We start from the raw sequence: 20,693 nt of genomic DNA on the forward strand, positions 1-20,693 counted from the left end.
TCGCAGCCACGAGGCCGGCCCGGCCGAACCGCCGGACGAAATAATTGTAACTTTTTTTTTTTTATTTTTTTAAATAGAAATAAAAGTTCAAAGAAAGTAAGTAAAACAATAAAACGCGGGGAAAGAAGGCAAAATACTGAAATTTCAGTCAGCGCAGAATTGAAGAGAACTTCTCAGCTCCGCGGAAAGAAAAGAACTGAGGAGACGCGCCCGGTACATCGGGCGGGAAGGCACTGGCGCATGCGCGGTGCGGGCATCTCGAAACTTCTGAGTTTCTTCAAGCAAGACATGCTTGCAAGATGTCCGTATCGGGGCTCTGTCGGATGACATCACCCACTAGTGAGAATACCTGCCTGCTTGTCCTGGGATAATGTTGTGATCTGCTTTGTATAAAGTAATGAGTGTGCGTTCTATGTTGCAGTGGCATTGTCCCTCGCGTGAGTTAATAATAATAATAATTTATTTATATAACGCAAAACCGTGAAGTAACATAGAAACATAGAAATAGACGGCAGATAAGGGCCACGGCCCATCCAGTCTGCCCACCCTAATGACCCTCCCCTACCTTTACCTTGTGAATAGATCCCACGTGTCGATCCCATTTGGCCTTAAAATCAGGCACGCTGCTGGCCTCAATAACCTGAAGTGGAAGACTATTCCAGCGATCAACCACCCTTTCAGTAAAAAAGAACTTCCTGGTGTCACCTTGAAGTTTCCCGCCCCTGATTTTCCACGGATGCCCTCTTGTTGCCGTGGGACCCTTGAAAAATAAGACATCTTCCTCTGCCTCGATGCGGCCCGTGAGATATTTGAACGTCTCGATCATGTCTCCCCTCTCTTTGCGCTCCTCGAGCGAGTATAGCTGTAATTTTTCTAACCGTTCACCGTATGGGAGATCCTTGAGTCCCGAGATCATCCGAGTGGCCATTCTCTGAACTGACTCCATCCTCAGCACATCCTTGCGATAATGCGGCCTCCAGAATTGCACACAGTATTCCAGGTGGGGCCTCACCATGGATCTATACAATGGCATAATGACCTCCGGCTTACGGCTGACGAAACCCTTGCGTATGCAACCCATGATTTGTCTCGCCTTGGATGAAGCTTTCTCCACTTGATTGGCAGCCTTCAAGTCCTCACTGACGATCACCCCTAAGTCTCGCTCTGCTACCGTTCTTGTTAGGATCTCACCATTAAAGGTATAAGTCCTGCATGGATTTTGGCTATCCAGATGCATAACTTTGCATTTTTTGGCATTGAAACTGAGTTGCCAGGTCCTAGACCAGCGCTCCAGTAGGAGTAGATCGTGCATCAAGTTTTTGTCCGTTGTGCTTTTGCCCACTACATTGCTTAGCTTGGCGTCATCGGCGAATAATGTTATTTTACCTCGGAGCCCTTCTGCCAAGTCACTTATGAAGATATTGAATAGGATCGGGCCCAAGACCGAGCCTTGGGGCACTCCACTGATCACCTCTGTCATTTCAGAAGGGGTGCCGTTCACCATTACCCTTTGAAGCCTACCTCCAAGCCAGTTCCCAACCCATTTTGTCAATGTCTCGCCCAATCCTATAGAACTCATCTTGCTTAGCAACCTGCGGTGTGGTACGCTATCGAATGCTTTGCTAAAGTCCAGGTATATGATGTCCAGGGACTCCCCAACATCTAGCTTCCTCATCACCTAGTCAAAGAAGCTGATCAGGTTGGATTGGCAGGATCTCCCCTTAGTAAATCCATGTTGACGGGGATCCTGTAGATTCTCCTCATTAAGGATCGTGTCTAATTGGTGTTTGATTAGGGTTTCCATTAGTTTGCTCACTATTGAAGTTAGACTCACTGGTCTGTAGTTTGCTGCCTCTATTTTTGAGCCTTTCTTGTGGAGTGGAATGACGTTAGCCGTCCTCCAGTCCAACGGGACGCTGCCTGTACTAAGGGAGAGGTTGAAGAGCGCGGCCAACAGTTCCGCCAAGGCATCACTCAACTCCGAGCACCCTGGGGTGTAGGTTGTCAGGCCCCATAGCCTTGTTAACCTTGAGCCTTGACAGTTCACCGTAGACACTGCTGGGTGTAAACTTGAAATTACTAAATGGGTCAACTGAGTTAACCCTTGTCTGTAGCTGAGGGCCGTGTCCCGGCGCTTCTCGGGTGAAGACTGAGCAGAAATATTCATTTAATAGTTGTGTCTTTTCTGAGTCCTTTTCCACATATTCTCCGTCTGGTTTCCTAAGACGTACTATCCCTCCTTTTACTTCTGTCACTGATGTAACTGAAGAATGATTTATCTCCCTTCTGGATGTTCTTTGCTAGAGACTCCTCCATGTGGAATTTAGCCTCCCTGACTGCAGTTTTGACGGCTTTTGACTTGGTCAGGTAGTCTGCTCTAGAGTCTTGTTTCCCTGATTGTTTGTAAGAGATGAATGCTTTTTTCTTCTCCTTGATGAGGTCTGAGATCTCCGCAGTGAACCATTGCGGCTTATTGTTCCTACGCCGTTTACTTACTAATTTAACATAGCGGTTTGTCGCTTCCTGTATGGTGGCTTTCAGAGTCGACCACATTTCTTCTACACTATCGGTTTCTGCTTGACTTTGTAGCACCTGGTGAACAAAGTCACTCATGTTTTGGAAGTTTGTGTCCTTGAATTTGAGGACCTTGGTCAGTGTGGTAGATTTAGTGAAGCCTTTCCTAAGACTGAACCATATCATGTTGTGGTCGCTGGAGGCCAGTGTGTCTCCCACCGAGACTTCTGTGACACTTTCCCCATTGGTAAGTAACAGGTCCAGTATTGCCTGATCCCTTGTTGGGTCCAACACCAGTTGCCTGAGACGTGCTCCCCTCAAAGAGTTCAATAGCCTCCTACTGCTGCCGGAAGCAGCAGTAAGTGTGTCCCAATCCACATCAGGCATGTTGAAGTCACCTAGCAATACTGTGTCCCCATGCAAGGTGATATTCTCTATATCTCCGATTAAATCCATATCTAGGTCATCCTGTTGTCTTGGGGGTCTGTAAATTACGCCAAGATACAGGCATTTGTCCTTGCCTCTGGCCAAATTAACCCAAAGAGATTCCCCAGTGTACTGGACGTCTGCGATTCTTGTGACCTTAATGTCATCTTTTGTATATAATGCTACACCTCCTCCCATTCTGCAAGTTGTAACCCGGTATGACCATGTCCCATCCATGGTTTACATCATATACAAATACACGTCCTCCTCCGTATTCGCGGTGGTTAGGGGCAGAACCGGCCCACGAATATTAAAAATATTCGGGCCGGTTCTGCCCCTAACCCCCACTTTCTCCGGCTATTTTAAGCCCTGAAAGCCCCCCCATAAGACTTACCTGATGGTCTAGTGGGCTTTCGGGGAAGGAGCGATCTTCCTACGCTCCTGCCCCGTGCAGATCGCTCACAGGAAATGGCTGCCTTGAGCTCCTGTAGTTTCTCAAGCCATTTCCTGTGAGTGATCTGCACCGGGCAGGAGCGTGGGAAGATCGCTCCTGCCCCGAAAACCCACTAGACCACCAGGTAAGTCTTAAGGGGGGGCTTACAGGGTTTAAAATAGCCTGAAAAAAGAAAAAGGAATTTTAGATTTAAAATCGCGAATAAATGAATCCAAAGATACGGAAACAGCAAATACGGAGGGGGAAGTGTACATCGTTTAAAATACAATAGAATTGGAGAATTAGAAAGTTAAAACCAATGAGTAAAAAACCCTAAAAGATCTGATTATTACATAATAAAAATTTTACAAATGAACTGCCTAAATATTTCACAAACAGATGTGTTTTTAAATGTTTTCTAAATTTCAGCAAGCCTAAGCAGTTGATCTAACTCTTTGCCCCATGCTGCTGCCTGGTATGAAAGAAGGTTCTGATGATATTTTTGAAGTTTACATTCTTTAACAGGTGGGGGAACAAAATTAAAATGTGAGCTCATTTATATATTTGCGCTCATCAGATAGTTTGTGTTAGGAAGTTCCGTCACTGCAGGCTGTTAAGCTTTCAGGGAATCCTCAGTCAATGTTTTCTGTGCAGGGCCCGGTGCCTTGGAATGCCTGACCATTGACATTAAGATAAGCTTCGATAGGGATGAAAACGGTGTTTGAGTTCTGCGACAGCTTGAGCGAAGTTTTTTTTCCCCCTTCGTCTTTTCATTTTTGTATTTTCTCTTGGGTTGTTTGGTTTGTGTGATGGTTTTTAGATTTTTTGTAATGATGTTTTATTCTTGTGTTGTTGTATTTTAATTGTATGTGGCTTTGTTCCCCCGCTTAGATTTGTGAATAGGTGGGTTATAAATATTTTAAATAAATAAATAAGCATAAAGGCAGAATACAAAATAATAAACTATGCAGCCTAACAACTATAGGCCAATTTCTACCCTGCCAACGATAGGAAAGGCAATAGAGAAAGTTGTCTTAAAGCAACTGGATGAGTTGTGTTAACTTTCAGGAGTTTTAAACCCTCATTACCCTTCATCACCTTAACTATGCAGTCAAATCCTGTATTATACTACTGCAAAGATTAAGATGCTGAAGTCCCAATCTAACCAAAAGCCTACTGAAAGAGGTTTTACTCTTTGGTTTTAGGTTCTGCTTTCATCCTATATAGAGGTGCAGCACATTCCATAGTTTCAGGCCGTATATATAGAAGATTGAAGAGTGATATTCCTCTAAACAGACCACTCGGAATGATGATTCTGAATCCAGTGATCAAAGTGCCAGTTGGGGGTCAATAGATCCGTAAACTGGGAGCAATGACCACCATTAAGAATTATACATTTTGGTGGAAAGAGCTATTGCTACGCAGACAGGGACTTACAATAAGTTTATAAAGATCTGGGGACCAATGGAAAAGTATTGTAATGAGTACACATCATTTTCTTTTTTTTTGTGGGAGATTATATTTATACACTGGGGGGGTGGGGGTGGTATATTTGCTATTGGAAGTTTGTTTTAATTATTTTAAGAAGGATGGGAGGGAGGGAATTACTATTATTTGTTTCAGGTGACTTGGTAAAGATTTTCAAATGTTGTATTGAAATTATAATGGATCTATTTCTGTACATTTATTGTCTGTTTTAAAATGATTCAAGAATTTTGGTTAATTTAAGTAGGGTGGGGATATATATTTTTGTTTTAGTTGATATGTTCAAGAATTTCAAGTGTTATATTGAAATTTTAATGGATATATTATTGTACACTTGTTTATGATTTAAAATGAATAAAGAATTTAAAAAAAAAAAAAATGAATTTGAATGACCATAAGTAAGATCTTAACCCTTTCAGGACCATAAGGATCGTAGGCCAATTTTTGTGGTTTTGACGACATTTTTATGGTAAAAAGGGCTTGCAGATGCCAAAAAATTGATTTTTTTTGTGAAATATCATTATTTTTATTTAAAAAAATCACACTTCTGGCTTATGGACAGTGTGGCAAGTGAATCTTCTCGTCAATCTGGCAACGACGCTAATGAATGAATGTCGGAACCAGTTTGTTTACATAAAGGCAGTATCATATGGAATCCGTACATATCAAATTTAGAACTGTAGACTATCCCAATCAAAATTTATAGGATTTTAAAGTTATGGGACAAATATGTCCCTTGGTCCTGAAAGGGTTAAATCCCACTTTCTGTTCAATTAGTGACCAATGTAATTGTTTCTGTAAAGGAGAGCTGCCCCTAACCACCCTTGCCGATGCATTCTGTGTAACTTGCAATGCTTTGATCATATTCTTATGGATCCCCATAAGTAAACTAGTACAATAGTTAAAGCAGGGGAGAATTAAACAATCACCAATCTAAAGTTCTCTGCTGAAAGATAATCTATAAAATAAAACTCATTTCTTCCTCCTTACAAAATTCAGCCAATGGCTCCCAAACATCCATAAAGCTCTTGTAATGTCCCCGTTGTATGGCCATGCAACACTCCATTTAAAGGTATAACACAGAGATTCCCACCAGAATGTGTAGCTCAACCTATCCCAGTTTTTTCAGTTTCTTAAAACAAGTTGCATGGCAACCCCTGTCATTACAAAAAGTAGCTTACATTTCTTATTTCACAGATAATAATTTGATTAACCCATTTTATTTTCAGGTTATGTTTTACTTTTAGAATATATTTCGATATCAAGTTCTTTGATGATTATAAAATATATATGGTACTTATATTGGTGAAAGTGGCACTGTCCGATCCCATCCCATAAACCATAAATAGTTATGATTTTATATAGTGGTTCAAGTACTAATTTTGACTTGTTTAGACTACTATAAAGCACAGTTACTTACCGTAACAGGTGTTATCCAGGGACAGCAGGCAGATATTCTCACATGTGGGTGACATCATCTACGGAGCCCCAGCGTGGACAGCTTTTCAAGCAAACTTGATTGAAGTTTCAAGCTTGCTATGCTGCACCACGCATGTGCATGCCTTCTCCCTCCACTAGAGGGCGCATCCCCACCTCGTGGTCCTCAGTTCCATAGCCAGCAAAGAAGCCATCCCCGGGGAGGAGGGCGGGTTGTGAGAATATCTGCCTGCTGTCCCTGGATAACACCTGTTACGGTAAGTAACTGTGCTTTATCCCAGGACAAGCAGGCAGCATATTCTCACATGTGGGTGACCTCCAAGCCAACCAAAAAAGGGCAGGTGGGAGGATGGCAATTTAGGAAAACAGGTTACGTAAAACCGACTGGCCAAACCGGCCGTCGCTTCTGGACAACGTATCCAGACAATAATGGGAGGTGAAAGTATGAACCGAAGACCAAGTGGCAGCCTTGCAGATGTCCTCCACCGGTGTAGACCGGAGGAAAGCAACAGAAGCTGCCATAGCTCGGACCTTATGCCCCGTGACTCGACCATGGAGCGTGAGACCAGCCTGAGCGTAGCAAAAAGAAATACAAGCAGCCAACCAGTTGGACAAGGTGCGCTTGGAAACAGGACATCCCAACCGATTAGGGTCGAAGGACAAAAACAATTGAGGAACCCTCCGATGAGACTTAGTGCGTTGAAGATAAAAAGCCAACGCCCTCTTACAGTCAAGTGTGTGAAGCGCCACCTCGCCAGGATGAGAGTGGGGCTTCGGAAAAAACACCGGAAGAACAATGGACTGATTGAGGTGGAAATCAGACACAACTTTAGGTAAAAATTTAGGATGAGTGCGAAGAACCACCTTGTCATGATGGAACACAGTAAAAGGCGGGTCCGCAACCAAAGCCTGCAGCTCACTAATCCGATGAGTGGACGTGAGCGCAAGCAAAAAGATCACCTTCCAAGTGAGAAACTTAAGATGAGATTTGTCAATAGGCTCAAAAGGAGGCTTCATCAGCTGAGCCAAAACCACATTAAGATCCCAAACTACAGGAGGAGGTTTCAGAGGAGGATGAACATTCAAAATACCCCTCATGAAACGAGTAACCAGAGGATGAAGAGAGAGAGACCGACCCTCGAGATGCCGATGGAAAGCAGCAATAGCACAGAGATGCACCCGAATGGAAGTCGTCTTCAGCCCAGACTGGGACAAATGCAACAAATATTCCAGAACCGAAGACACCAGAACCGAACTTGGATCCAGACGGTGCGATGAACACCAGGAGGAAAATCTGGTCCACTTCTGGGAATAACAAAGCCGAGTCGAGACCTTGCACGAGGCTTCCAAAACCTCCCTCACAGACTGAGAAACAGGGACCGAAGTCAAGGGGAAAGGAACCAAGCCGTCAGATGTAAAGACTGAAGATTGGGATGCAACAGCGAACCCCGACTCTGAGACAGCAGAGAGGGAAAAACAGGCAGAAGTAGAGGCTCCCTGACACTGAGTTGAAGAAGCAGGGAGAACCAGTGCTGACGAGGCCAACGAGGCGCAATGAGAATCATAATGGCCCTGGTCGATTTGAGATGAACCAACGTTCTCAAGATCAGAGGGAAAGGAGGAAACGCATAAAGGAACCTCCATCCCCAGTCTAGAAGAAAGGCATCGGCCTCGAGACGGTCCAGGGAGTACATCCGAGAACAATAGAGGGGCAGTTTGTGAGTCTCCGGGGAGGCGAACAGATCCACCTGAGGAGTCCCCCAGCGGTTGAAGACCTCGTGCAGAACTCGGGAGTTCAGCGACCACTCGTGCGGCTGAAGAAGTCGACTGAGTTTGTCTGCCAGACAGTTTTTCACTCCCTGAATGTAAACCGCCCGAAGGAAGATGTTCTGGGAGACCGCCCATTCCCAAAGGCGCAGGGCTTCCCGGCACAGGGACCAAGAGCCCGTCCCCCCTTGCTTGTTCACATAGTACATTGCCACTTGGTTGTCCGTCCACACGAGGACTACCTGATCGTGCAGCAGGTGGCAGAACGCTCGAGCAGCCAGAAAAATGGCACGAAGCTCCAACACATTGATGTGACAAAGACGGTCCTCCGCCGACCATAGACCCTGAGTCCGCAGACCGTCGAGGTGAGCCCCCCAGGTCCTGACCACGGACTCTTCGGAGTACGCGTAGGGGGCTCACGCGTACTCCGAAGAGTCCGTGGTCAGGACCTTGCGATGCGGCGGAACGAGAAAGAGCAAACCCCCGGAAAGATTGGAAGAGTTGGTCCACCAACGGAGCGAGCGTCTCAAAGAAGGAGTCACCGTCACCGGAAAGGAGACCAGATCTCGATCCTGACGCCACTGGGAGGCCAAGGTCCACTGAGGAAGCCTCAGATGCAAGCGGGCGAACGGCGTAACATGAACCGTCGACGCCATGTGGCCGAGCAGAATCATCAGACTCTGTGCCGAAATCCGGCGGCTCAGTCGAAGCAGGGCCTCCAACCGAGGAGGGGGGAGGAACGAACGGAGGCGAACCGTGTCCAGCAAGGCCCCGATAAACTGAAGGGATTGAGCCGGGCACAACTGAGACTTGGGAAAGTTCACTTCAAACCCCAGACGTTGAAGGAAGATGATAGTCTGTCGGGTCGCTGAGATAACCCCCTCCCTGGAAGGGGCCTTGATCAGCCAATCGTCCAGGTAGGGAAAGACCTGCAGACCCTGAGATCGCAGGGCCGCCGCGACAACCACCATGCACTTTGTGAAGACTCAAGGGGACGAAGCCAAGCCAAAGGGAAGGACCCGGTATTGAAGGTGCAACTCCCCCACCTGGAACCGTAGAAACTTGCGGAAGGCGGGATGCACCGGAACATGAGTATAAGCTTCCTTCAGGTGCAGGGAGCACATCCAGTCCCCTTCGTCCAACAGTGGGTACAGGACCGGAAGCGATAACATACGGAACTTCTCCCAGACAAGGAACTTGTTGAGCTTCCGGAGGTCCAAAATGGGGCGCAAGTCCCCGGTCTTTTTCGGGACCAAAAAATAACGGGAGTAAAACCCTTGTCCCCGGTGTTCGGGGGGAACCGGCTCCACTGCCCGAAGGCTCAACAGGGCCTTGGCTTCCGAGAGAAGAAGAGGAAGCTGAGCTCGGTTGGAAAGAGACGCGTCCGGCGGATTTTACGGCGGCGGAGTCATGAAATTTAGTGAGTAACCCTCCGAGATGACACGGAGTACCCAAGCGTCCGAAGTGATCAGAGTCCAGGCCGAATGAAAAATCCTTAACCGACCCCCGATGGGAAGCGGGGTCGGCGAGAGCGCGGAGGGGGCCCGCCCCCATCCGCTCAGCACGTCAAAAAGACGGCGCCGGCTTAGACGCCCCTTGCGCTGGAGCTTCTGGTGCGGTGCCCTGGCCTGCTGAGGCGGACGCCGGGGAGGAGGCCTGGAGAACGCCGGCGTAGACTTCTGCGGATAACGCTGCGGCGGAGGTCTATACGGTTTCGGAGTCGCCAACTTGGCTTTAGGACGAACCAAGGAGGCGAGAGAGCGCTCATGCTCGGACAGGCGTTTAGTCGCCGCCTCCAGAGACTCATCAAAAAGCTCCGAGCCAACGCATGGTAAATTGGCCAGGCGCTCCTGCAAATTCAGGTCAATATCCACAGTGCGCAGCCAGGCAAGCCGGCGCATCGCCACCGCAAAGGCGGAGACCCGTGACGACAATTCAAAAGCGTCATAGATGGCATGAAAGAGGAACAAGCGCAGCTGAGACAAGGTTTCCATAAACTCGCCAAAGTCTCTCTTATGCGAATCCGGCATAACCCCGTGATAACGGGGCATCGCCTTCACCAACTTGCGCAGGTAGGAAGAGAAGGTGAAAGTGTAGTTAAGCACACGGTTAGCCATCATCGAATTGTGATAGAGGCGGCGCCCAAACTTATCTAGGGTCCGCCCCTCACGCCCGGGCGGGACTGCAGCCGAAACCCGAGAAGGCTGGGATTTTTTCTGAGCCGACTCCACCAGTAAAGACTGGTGGGACAACTGCGCCTTCTCGAACCCCTTACAGGGGACCGTGCGGTACTTTGATTCCATTTTCGAGGGAACCGCCGTGACAGCATAAGGGGAGTCCATGTTCCGCAAGAATGCCTGATGTAGAATCTTGTTTAATGGCAGGCGCGGAGATATGGCAAATCTTGCTCCTCCAGAAACTCCTTTGAATATTGGGACCCAGACAAAAGGTCGAGGTCCAAAGCCTTCCCCATGTCAATGACAAATCTCGAGAAAGAGGAGGGCCTCAAGGTAGGGGAAGGAGATCGAGAGGCCCGGCCCGTTAAGAAGGATGGGGAAGCCTCCCGGGAATACCTGGGTTCCCGACCGGTACCATACTCCGAACCCCACGAAGCCACACCACAGGATTTCGTCGGGGTCAGTGACCTCCGATGCCCCAAGGAACCCCTCGGGGAAGTCCCTGGGGTACGAGGCACCGAGGCAAGCTCCATCCTCCTCGGGGAGGAGTCCCTCGATCCCCTTCCCTCCGAGGAACGCACAAGCCTCGGGTTATCCAGGCGGAGCTCCGAGACCTTCAGAGCCTTCGTTTTCCTTGCCGGCGAAGAGCGACCCCGCCGCCGAGGCGACCCCCGAGGGCGCTTAGGTTTGCGGGACCGATGCTTTGCCCGAGGCCAACCCGAGGGCGAGGATCCCCGGGAGGACCTCGACGAGGAAGACGAAGAGGAAATCCGGCGAACCCTGCGCACCTTGTCCCGAGGCCGCACACTCCGCTCAGGCTGGTCGACTACCGGGGTCGAGGTCGGGACCACCGGTGCCGAGGCCGAGGCTGCCGAGGCTGAAGCCGGCTGCAGGTGGGCCAGGGCGTAGGACAGCTCCGAGGCGATCATCGCCCGGAGCATGTCCTGGAAAACGGGGACAGCCATCATAGATGGCATGTCCGAAGTCGGCGGGTGCTCTCTCGAGGGCGACCTCGGTAACGAGTATTCCCGCGGGGCACCCGACTTCGACGCCCGGGGCGGGGCCGAGGACGACCCACCCGCCCCCGTTGAGGAGCTCGAGGATGGCTTCTTCGAAGACCTTGGAGCAGAGGAATGAAGCGAGGACTTACCTAGAGTCAGCTTCGGGGTCGAGGAAGAGGAAGGCAGCCGCGGCGAGGTCGAGGGAGTCGGGGCCGAAGCCGAGGCCGACGTCGAGGCCTTTCCCGCCGCGGGACCACAGCAAAGAGCTCCGCCATACGGGCACGCCGGCGGCGGAGAGCACGAGGTTGAAACGTGGAGCACCGAGTGCAGGAGTCAGTGGGGTGATCCGCACCCAGGCAAATCAGGCACCACCGGTGGGGATCGGTGATAGAGAGCAACCGATCGCACCGGGTGCACTTTTTAAAGCCCGTCAAGGGACGGGACATGAACTCAAAAAAAGGCCGGGAACGAACGAGGTCCCGCGGCCGCGGCTTCCGGGAGCCCCCAGAGCCGAACAAAAACTTTTTTTTTTTTTTTCCGACGAATACAGTACACGCGAACTAAGAAAATAACAAACAAAGCACAGCGACCGAGAAAAATCAATCAGCCGCGGTGGCAGAAGGCAAAAAGGCACGGAGCACAAAACGAACAGGGCTTCTGGCTCCGCGGAAGAAACAGAACTGAGGACCACGAGGTGGGGATGCGCCCTTTAGTGGAGGGAGAAGGCAGGCACATGCGTGGTGCAGCATAGCAAGCTTGAAACTTCAATCAAGTTTGCTTGAAAAGCTGTCCACGCTGGGGCTCCGTAGATGACGTCACCCACATGTGAGAATATGCTGCCTGCTTGTCCTGGGATAATATGCTTTACTTTGGCTTGGCAAAGGTCAAATGTAAAGCATTACAACAATTGATGAACTCAGCGGCCAGATTGATTTTGGGTATTTCACGCAGAGAACACATTACTCTGATGTTAAAGAAACTGCATTGGTTTCCGGTGGCTCAAAGGGTTTGTTTTAAGATGCTATCAGTGCAGAGGATCTTCAATGTGAGCTTACTATATAGTAACATAGTAGATGATGGCAGATAAAGACCCGAATGGTCCATCCAGTCTGCCCAACCTGATTCAATTTAAATTAAAAAAATTTTTTTTTTCTTCTTAGCTATTTCTGGGCAAGAATCCAAAGCTTTACCCGGTACTGTGCTTGGGTTCCAACCAGTGTTCCCGCTAAGCTGCGTTGGCCTGCGCTCACGCACAAAATATTATATCGCAGCGCACAAGTTTCTCTTCACAGCGCACACACGCGTCGCAAAGGTAAGGGGAGGCTATAACAGCTCCTGCAGCTCTGCACTTCCCCACAATTGCCATGCTTCGGTTCCTCTTCTTCCTTCCTTCCTCCCCCCCCCCCCCCCGCGGGACCCTGCGGCACCATCAACTCTTACTCCCTCTAATGTCGGCCCTGCAGCTCCAGACTTCCTCGCACCTTCTCCCCTCCCCCTTTGGATCGCTATTATTTTAAATGTTATAGCCGCAGAGCTGTATCCATCAGTGGAGATGTCTAACCTCGGCCTGCCCCGGAACTCTTACTGCAACAGTGACTTCCTGTTCCTGCCTAGACGGGCGGCTGCTGCAGTAAGAGTTCCGGGGCAGGCCGAGGTTAGACATCTCCACTGATGGATACAGCTCTGCGGCTATAACATTTAAAATAATAGCGATCCAAAGGGGGAGGGGAGAAGGTGCGAGGAAGTCTGGAGCTGCAGGGCCGACATTAGAGGGAGTAAGAGTTGATGGTGCCGCAGGGTCCCGCGGGGGGGGGGGGGGAGGAAGGAAGGAAGAAGAGGAACCGAAGCATGGCAATTGTGGGGAAGTGCAGAGCTGCAGGGAAGAGTGTTGCGGTACCCAGCTGGAGGGAGAAGGAAGATGAGGGAGGGAATTAAAGGAGATGCCAGGGCTTGGAGCATAGGAGGAAGGTATGCCAGTCTAAGGGAAAAGGAAGGGGGAGATGTGAGAGCATGGAGGGGGAACGAAAGATGGAAGAAAAGGAAAGGAGAGAGATGCCAGAGAATCAGGGAAGGGGAGATACCAGACTATGAGGAGAGGTGTGGGAGAGGGAAGGCGAGGAGAGAGATGCCAGACCAATGGGGTGAAAGGAGAGATGGAAGGGGGAGGCATACAGTTTCTGGAAGGGGCATAGAAGGAGAGAAGATGCCATATAGGGGAAGAGAGACGGCAGACAGTGGATGGAAGGAAGAGAGTTACAAGAAGATGAGGAAAGGAGAAACCACAGAAGACAAAGGTAGAAAAAAATTTCTATTTATTTATTGCTTTAGGAGACATGTGTCACTGTTTCTGTGAAGCATTGTATGCAGAGTCCAGCTTCTTGCTGGTTCAATTTAACCTTTGTCTATGTATTTTTATTTTATCCCCCCTTTTACAAAACTGTGAAGCGTTTTTAGCACCAGCCTTGGTGGTAGCAGCTCTGATGCTCAGAATTTTATGAGCATCAGAGCTGTTACCTCCGTAGCTAAAATCCACACTACAGTTTTGTAAAAGAGGGAGGGGTTAGTTTGTGATTACATATTCCTTACTAGGCGAAGGTGTTTTCTGTGTTCTGTGTGTTTTCTGTTAGGATTGACGGTGTAGGATTGATCTGTGCTGGTCTGGCTTGTTTAGTTTTACAATGGGTGTATTGATGTACTGCTCACTGCAATATGTAAGATGCTGCCTTTTCCTAGGTACTCATGTGTGACGTGTGGTTTGTTACTAAAAATCATGTTTTTCTTACAGATGGGGGGGGTGCCAAAAAATGATGGGCCCCGGATGTTACATATGCTAGGTACGCCACTGTATGTAAAGATACCAGAAAGCTGGCGTAGCAAAAACTTCTAAGTTTTGAGTATTTAACCCTCCCACAATCTCACGGGCACTCGTTTCAAGTTTATTGAGATTTTGATTTAAACGCAATATCAAATATTTTCAATGCGTATAACAAAAATAAATTTGGGGAAATAAATAAAACCATTTGAACCAGTGTTCCCGCTAAGCTGCGCTGGCGCACAAAATATTACATCGCAGCGCACACGTTTCTCGTCACAGCGCACATTCGGAAGAGGCGTACGGCAGATGGCAGGGCGGCGAGAGGAGAATCGGGCGAGTTGGCTCATAACTTGCTGGCGCCCGATATTTTTGGCTCACGGTGAAAAAAGTTTGCTCACAACACCCGCCCGCTTAGAGGGAACACTGGTTCCAACTGCCGAAATCTATGTTAAGACTTACTTCAGCCCATCTACACCCTCCCAGCCACTGAAACCCTCCCCTGCCCATCCTCCACCCAACGGCCATACACAGACCCAGACCGTGCAAGTCTGCCCAGTACTGGCCTTAGTTCAATATTTACTATTATTTTCTGATTCTAGATCCTCTGTGTTCATCCCACGCTTCTTTGAACTCCGTCACTGTTTTCCTCTCCACCACCTCTCTCTTTGTCTTTCTCTCTCTCTCTGTTTTTCTTTCTCTCTCTCTTTGTCTGTCTTTCTCTCTCTTTTTCTCTCTCTCTCTTTATCTTTCTTTCTTTCTCTCAGTAACATATAGTAGATGACGGCAGATAAAAACCCAAATGGTCCTGATTCAATTTAAATTTTTTAAATTTTTTCTTCTTAGCTATTTCTGGGCAAGAATCCAAAGCTCTACCCGGTACTGTGCTTGGGTTCCAACTGCCGAAATCTGTTAATACTTACTCCAGCCCATCTACACCCTTCGCCCTCCCCAGCCTGTCAGGTACAGCAGGTGGTGACAAATTTGAGGAAAGTGTCCTCCGATGTACTACACTGGGAATTGCAGCTTAAGTTTATTCTTTGGCTATATATTTCACCCATGTGAGCATGTCGGATGGGTATCACCCAGGTACATCATTGCCCGAAATGCACTTAGGCACAGGCTTTGCTGGGACATATGTTTTGGTCTTGCCCGCGCATTCTTCAATTCTGGCAGTGAATGGGTCATTACACCACCTCTCTCTGGGGTAGACAGTGGACTCCGACTCCAAGAGCACTATTTGGATTTTATACTATTGCTCCTCCCAAACCTAAAGGACTTTCAGCTTTTGTGGCTCGAGTGATGTTATTTGGAAAGAAGGCAATTTTGTCCCAGTGGCTGGCCAGCGAACCCCCGACTTACAGTCAATGGAGATCACGGATGATCATACATGTGTCTTTGGAGCGCCGGCACATTTCAGACCTAGACACTGGCCCTGGCTGCAGATTCTGCTGGATTTGGGAAAGCTTTTGGCCGAGTCTTACGCCTACGGCAGCAGAAATCCATGCAGAACATACACCTTGAATGGAGAAACACTAGCTACGACCTCAGAAGAACGGGACTTGGGAGTAATCATCAGTGCAGACATGAAGGCTGCCAAACAGGTAGAGAAGGCCTCATCCAAGGCAAGGCGGATGATGGGATGTATCAATAGAAGCTTCGTCAGCCGTAAACCTGAAGTCATAATGCCACTGTACAGAGCCATGGTGAGACCTCATCTGGAGTACTGTGTGCAATTCTGGAGGCCACATTACCGTAAAGATGTACTTCGAGTTGAATCGGTCCAGCGAATGGCCACTAGGATGGTCTCCGGACTCAAGGGTCTCTCATACGAGGAAAGACTGGGCAAGTTGCAGCTCTACTCTCTAGAGGAGCGCAGGGAGAGGGGTGACATGATTGAGACATTTAAGTACGTCACGGGTTGTGTCGAGGTGGAAAACGACATATTCTTTCCTAAGGGACCTTCGGTCACAAGGGGGCACCCGCTCAAACTCAGAGGAGGGAGATTTGGTGGTGACACCAGGAAGTATTTCTTTACAGAAAGGGTGGTGGATCACTGGAACAAACTACCGGTGCAGGTGATCAAGGCCACTAGCGTGCTCGACTTTAAGAATAAATGGGACATCCACGTGGGATCTCTACGTGGGTCGAGAAGCACTCTGACTTAATGGGGTGGGACAGTAGAGTGGGCAGACTTGATGGGCTATAGCCCTTTTCTGCCGTCATCTTTCTATGTTTCTATGTTTCTACTGCTAGAAGTCGATGACTGAACTTATACCATGAGTATTCTTTTGTTTCCTGTCTTCGGGATTTCTTTTGTTTATGTTTGGGGGATGGGGGAAATGATATGATATATGTGCAAAATTGTACGTGTACTGCTTTGTTTTGCTGGAGTTGTTTGCTTGCACATTGAAAATTAATAAAAACATCCTAAATAATAAAAGGTTAGTGGCGCATGCGCTTTTAAAAAAGCGTGATTACTGCGGCCGTGGTGTGTGATCTGTGGCCGTGTTCCATTTTAGAACCCAGCCAATGATCACTCTGGCCACTCCCCTCCTCCCACCCTCACCAACCCAAAGGAAGCTCAGCAGACCTCCCGCCCTCACCTCACCAAGCTGGACCATACCTCCCGCCCTCGCTCACCGCTGCTGTCGCTGCCGCTGATTCTCCTCTTTGGGGCAGCCTGCGATCGTGGCCGGCTTTGGCGGGCCTTGCGGGCCGCTTTCCGGCCTCGGTGGCACGTTCCCTCTGACGCACGGGATCGCGTTGGGGGGAGCATGCTTCCGGGTTGGGGAGCGGCCTGCGAAGTTCGCTGGGGCCGGCCACCATGATCGCGGCCTGCTTTGAAGAGGAGCAGGCCAGGTAAGCAGGGGGATTAATTCAGGAGGCCAGAGGGAGAGGGAAAGGGGCCATGGAGAGATAGGGAGAGGGAAAGGGGGCTGCTTTGGGGGGGAGGTGTGCTGGGGACAGACAGTTTTACTCTGGGAGGAAGACAGAAGGGGCCATGGAGAGACAGGGATAAGGAAAAGGGGGCTGCTTTGGGGAAGGGGTGTGCTAGGAGGAGACAAAAGGGGCCATGGAGAGATAGGGAGAGGGAAAAGGGGCTGCTTTGGGGGGGAGGTGTGCTGGGGACAGACAGTTTTACTCGGGGGGGAAGACAGAAGGGGCCATGGAGAGACAGGGAGAAGGAAAGGGGACTGCTTTGGGGGAGGGGTGTGCTAGGGGGAGACAAAAGGGGACATGGAGAGATATGGAGAGGGAAAGGGGGCTGCTTTGTGTGGGAGGTGTGTGCTGGGGGCAGACAGCTTTGCTCGGGGGGGGGGGAAGACAGAAGGACACAGACAGCAGCCAAGGAGAGAGAGATAAAGAAACACAGACAGACAGACACTCTATTCTAGCACCCGTTAATGTAACGGGCTTAAAGACTAGTTTAAACATAAGATGCTATCAGTAGTTCATCAGAGTTTCTATGGCTATGTCCCAGCGAACTATCAGAATTTGTGGGCGATGTATCAGCCGGGGAGGGTGTTGAGGTCAGAAGGTACTATGAGATTGACCTCTATGAAGGAAAATGTTGTCCGCTATGTTCAATTTAGAAGAGCAATGATGTCGGCGGCAGGAGTGACATTGTGGAACCATCTTCCCACCATCCTGAGGACCTGCTCTGATGGATCAAAGTTCAGAAAAATGTGAAAGACCAAACTATATGTTGAGGCCTTTTTCTGATTTCGTGCTGCAGGTGAGGATATCTTGAATTATGATTAAGATGATTTAGGGCTCCTTTTACGAAGCCACGTTAGCGGTTTTAGCGCACGCAGCTCAACCCGCGCTACGTGGCTAGAACTAATGCCAGCTCAATGCTGGCGTTAGCGTGGCTGGCAGTTTAGCACTCGCTATTACGTGCGTTAAACCGCTAACGCGGCTTCGTAAAAGGAGCCCTTAATGCAGCATAGTTTGCTAATATACTGCTTTCCCAGTTTTGAGGGATATTACTAATATGTGATCGTGCTGTAATTGCAGATTTTTAAAATGTATTTTGTCTGTGAATGTTTTATTGTTAATCGCTTAGGGATAGGCGGTCTATAAATTTTAGAAATAAATTGAAATCATTTTATTAAAGTATACAGAGAAACAATAGTCTGTACAACTGTCATTTTATATATGACAAATACAGAACAAGGACCAACAAAACCCCTAACTCAAGTATTTAAGATTTCATATACCACCCAATCAGCCTTCTAGGCGGTGTACAATGTCATAAAAACATGTATCGACTAAAAAACATATTTATAATCACAGCACATTATTAAAAACATTGAAAAACAAACAGGAACAAAAGGGAAAAGGGCAAGAACTACAATGATCAAGTAGAAAGCAAAACATATAGGGGAAAAAACAAAAGGAAGGGTGGCAAAAAATAAAACTATGTAGCCCTGAAAAGGACATTTAGGTCTCGAAAGCATCAAGGAAAAGAAATGTTTTTAGCTTCGTCTTAAAATGGTGAAGAATTGATTCTTCCCGTAAGTGGGCCGGAATATTATTCCAAAGAGATGGAGCACTGACAGAGAAAATGGTAGACCTCATTGTGCTGATATACTTCAGAGACGGAATAGACAGAAGATTTTTAGCAGACGATCTTAGTCTTAGAAGGACCAGAAGGGATAAGAAGATTATTAATAAACTAGTATTTAAGCCCGTTACATTAACGGATGCTAGTAAAGCCTCCTTCCCTCACATGTCCCCTATTTTTAGCCCCAGCTCCAGCTCCAAACCCATTTTTAACCCAACCAGCCCCCTTCTCCCATATTTTCCCTTTCAGCCCCAGCCCCCTTTTCTCACCAGCAGCATTTCCCTCCCCACCCCACTTCCCTGTGCAGCAGCAGCATTTCCCTCCCCCACCCCACTTCCCTGTGCAGCAGCACCTCTTCCATGCTCCCCTATCCCTTTTCCTGCTCCCCCTGTCGAGCAGCACCTCTTCCCTGCTCCACCTGTCCTTCTTCCTTGCTCCCCCGGTCCAACAGCACCTCTTCCCTGCTCCCCCTGTCCCTCTTCCTTGCTCCCCTGGTCCAGCAGCACCTCTTCCCTGCTCCCACTGTCCCTCTTCCCTGCTCCCCGGTCCAGCAGCACCTCTTTCTTGCTCCCCCGGTCCCACTTCCTTGATCCCCTGGTCCAGCAGCACCTCTTCCCTGCTCCCCCTGTCCTTCTTCCCTGCTCCCCCAGTCTAGCAGCACCCCTTACCTGCTCCCCCAGATTCTGCTCCCCCGTCCCTTTTCCTTGCTCCCCCCGTCCAGCAACACCTCTTCCCTGCTTCCCCTGTCCCTCTTCCCTGTTCCCCTGGTCCAGCAGCACCCCTTAACTGTTCCCCCTGACCCTCTTCCTTGCTCCCCCTGGTCCAGTAGCATCTCTTCCCTGCTCCCCCTGTCCCTCTTCCCTGCTCCCCCGGTCCAGCATGGTCGTTTGCAGCTCGGTGAGGCCTCACAGACCGCTCTGCATCTCGATATCACGTTCCCTCTGACGAGATCGCGTACGTCAGAGGAAACGTGCTACTGAGGTGCTGTGCGACCTGCGAAGTTTGCTACAGCCAGCCGCGATCCTCACCAGGCTCCTTTGAAGGTGTTGGCAGCGGTTGGTGAGTGAGGGCGGGAGGGGGGGAAGCTCTGGAGTGTTCCCTGCTGCCGTGTTCTATAATAGAATTCGGCCAGGGAACAGAAAACACAGCGACAGGGATCACGACACCCTAAGTGCGCATGTGCGCTTAGGGTTTTATTATTATTGATTCGGGTTGGCTATTTTGGCTAGTTTTAAAAGTTAACAAAATAATTTTTTAAGTGATTCTGTGTTCTACTGGCAACCAATGAGTTTTATGAAGGAGGGGGGGGTGACATGGTCTAACTTCTTTGCATTAAATATAATCTTTACTGCAGAATGCTAGGAATGATAAAGAAGGGGATCACGAACAGATCGGAGAAGGTTATCATGCAGCTGTACCGGGCCATGGTGTGCCCTCACCTGGAGTACTGCGTCCAGCACTGGTCGCCGTATATGAAGAAGGACATGGTAGTACTCGAAAGGGTCCAGAGAAGAGCGACTAAGATGGTTAAGGGGCTGGAGGAGTTGCTGTACAGCGAGAGATTAGAAAAACTAGGCCTCTTCTCCCTCGAAAAGAGGAGACTGAGAGGGGACATGATTGAAACATTCAAGGTACTGAAGGGAATAGACTTAGTAGATAAGGACAGGTTGTTCACCCTCTCCAAGGTAGGGAGAACAAGAGGGCACTCTCTAAAGTTAAAAGGGGATAGATTCCGTACAAACGTAAGGAAGTTCTTCTTCACCCAGAGAGTGGTAGAAAACTGAAACGTTCTTCCGGAGTCTGTTATAGGGGAAAACACCCTCCAGGGATTCAAGACAAAGTTAGACAAGTTCCTGCTGAACTAGAACGTATGCAGGTACGGCTAGTCTCAGTTAGGGCGCTGGTCTTTGATCAGAGGGCCACCATGTAAGCGGACTGCTAGGCACGATGGACCACTGGTCTGACCCAGCAGCGGCAATTCTTATGTTCTTATCTGAAGCCTTATTTCTTTCTTAGTTATGCCCTCCCCCCATCAACTGAACAAGCCAAATTACTACAAAATGCTGCATAG

General features: G+C 48.8%; 1 protein-coding gene across 2 annotated transcripts in view; it reads right to left on the bottom strand.

Moving 5' to 3' along the window:
- Positions 1-20,693, bottom strand: part of SCLT1 (sodium channel and clathrin linker 1) — a 207,738-nt gene that overhangs the window by 117,297 nt on the left and 69,748 nt on the right. The window lies entirely within an intron of this gene.

Source organism: Geotrypetes seraphini, chromosome 1 (assembly GCF_902459505.1).
Source record: "Geotrypetes seraphini chromosome 1, aGeoSer1.1, whole genome shotgun sequence".
Taxonomy (NCBI): domain Eukaryota; kingdom Metazoa; phylum Chordata; class Amphibia; order Gymnophiona; family Dermophiidae; genus Geotrypetes; species Geotrypetes seraphini.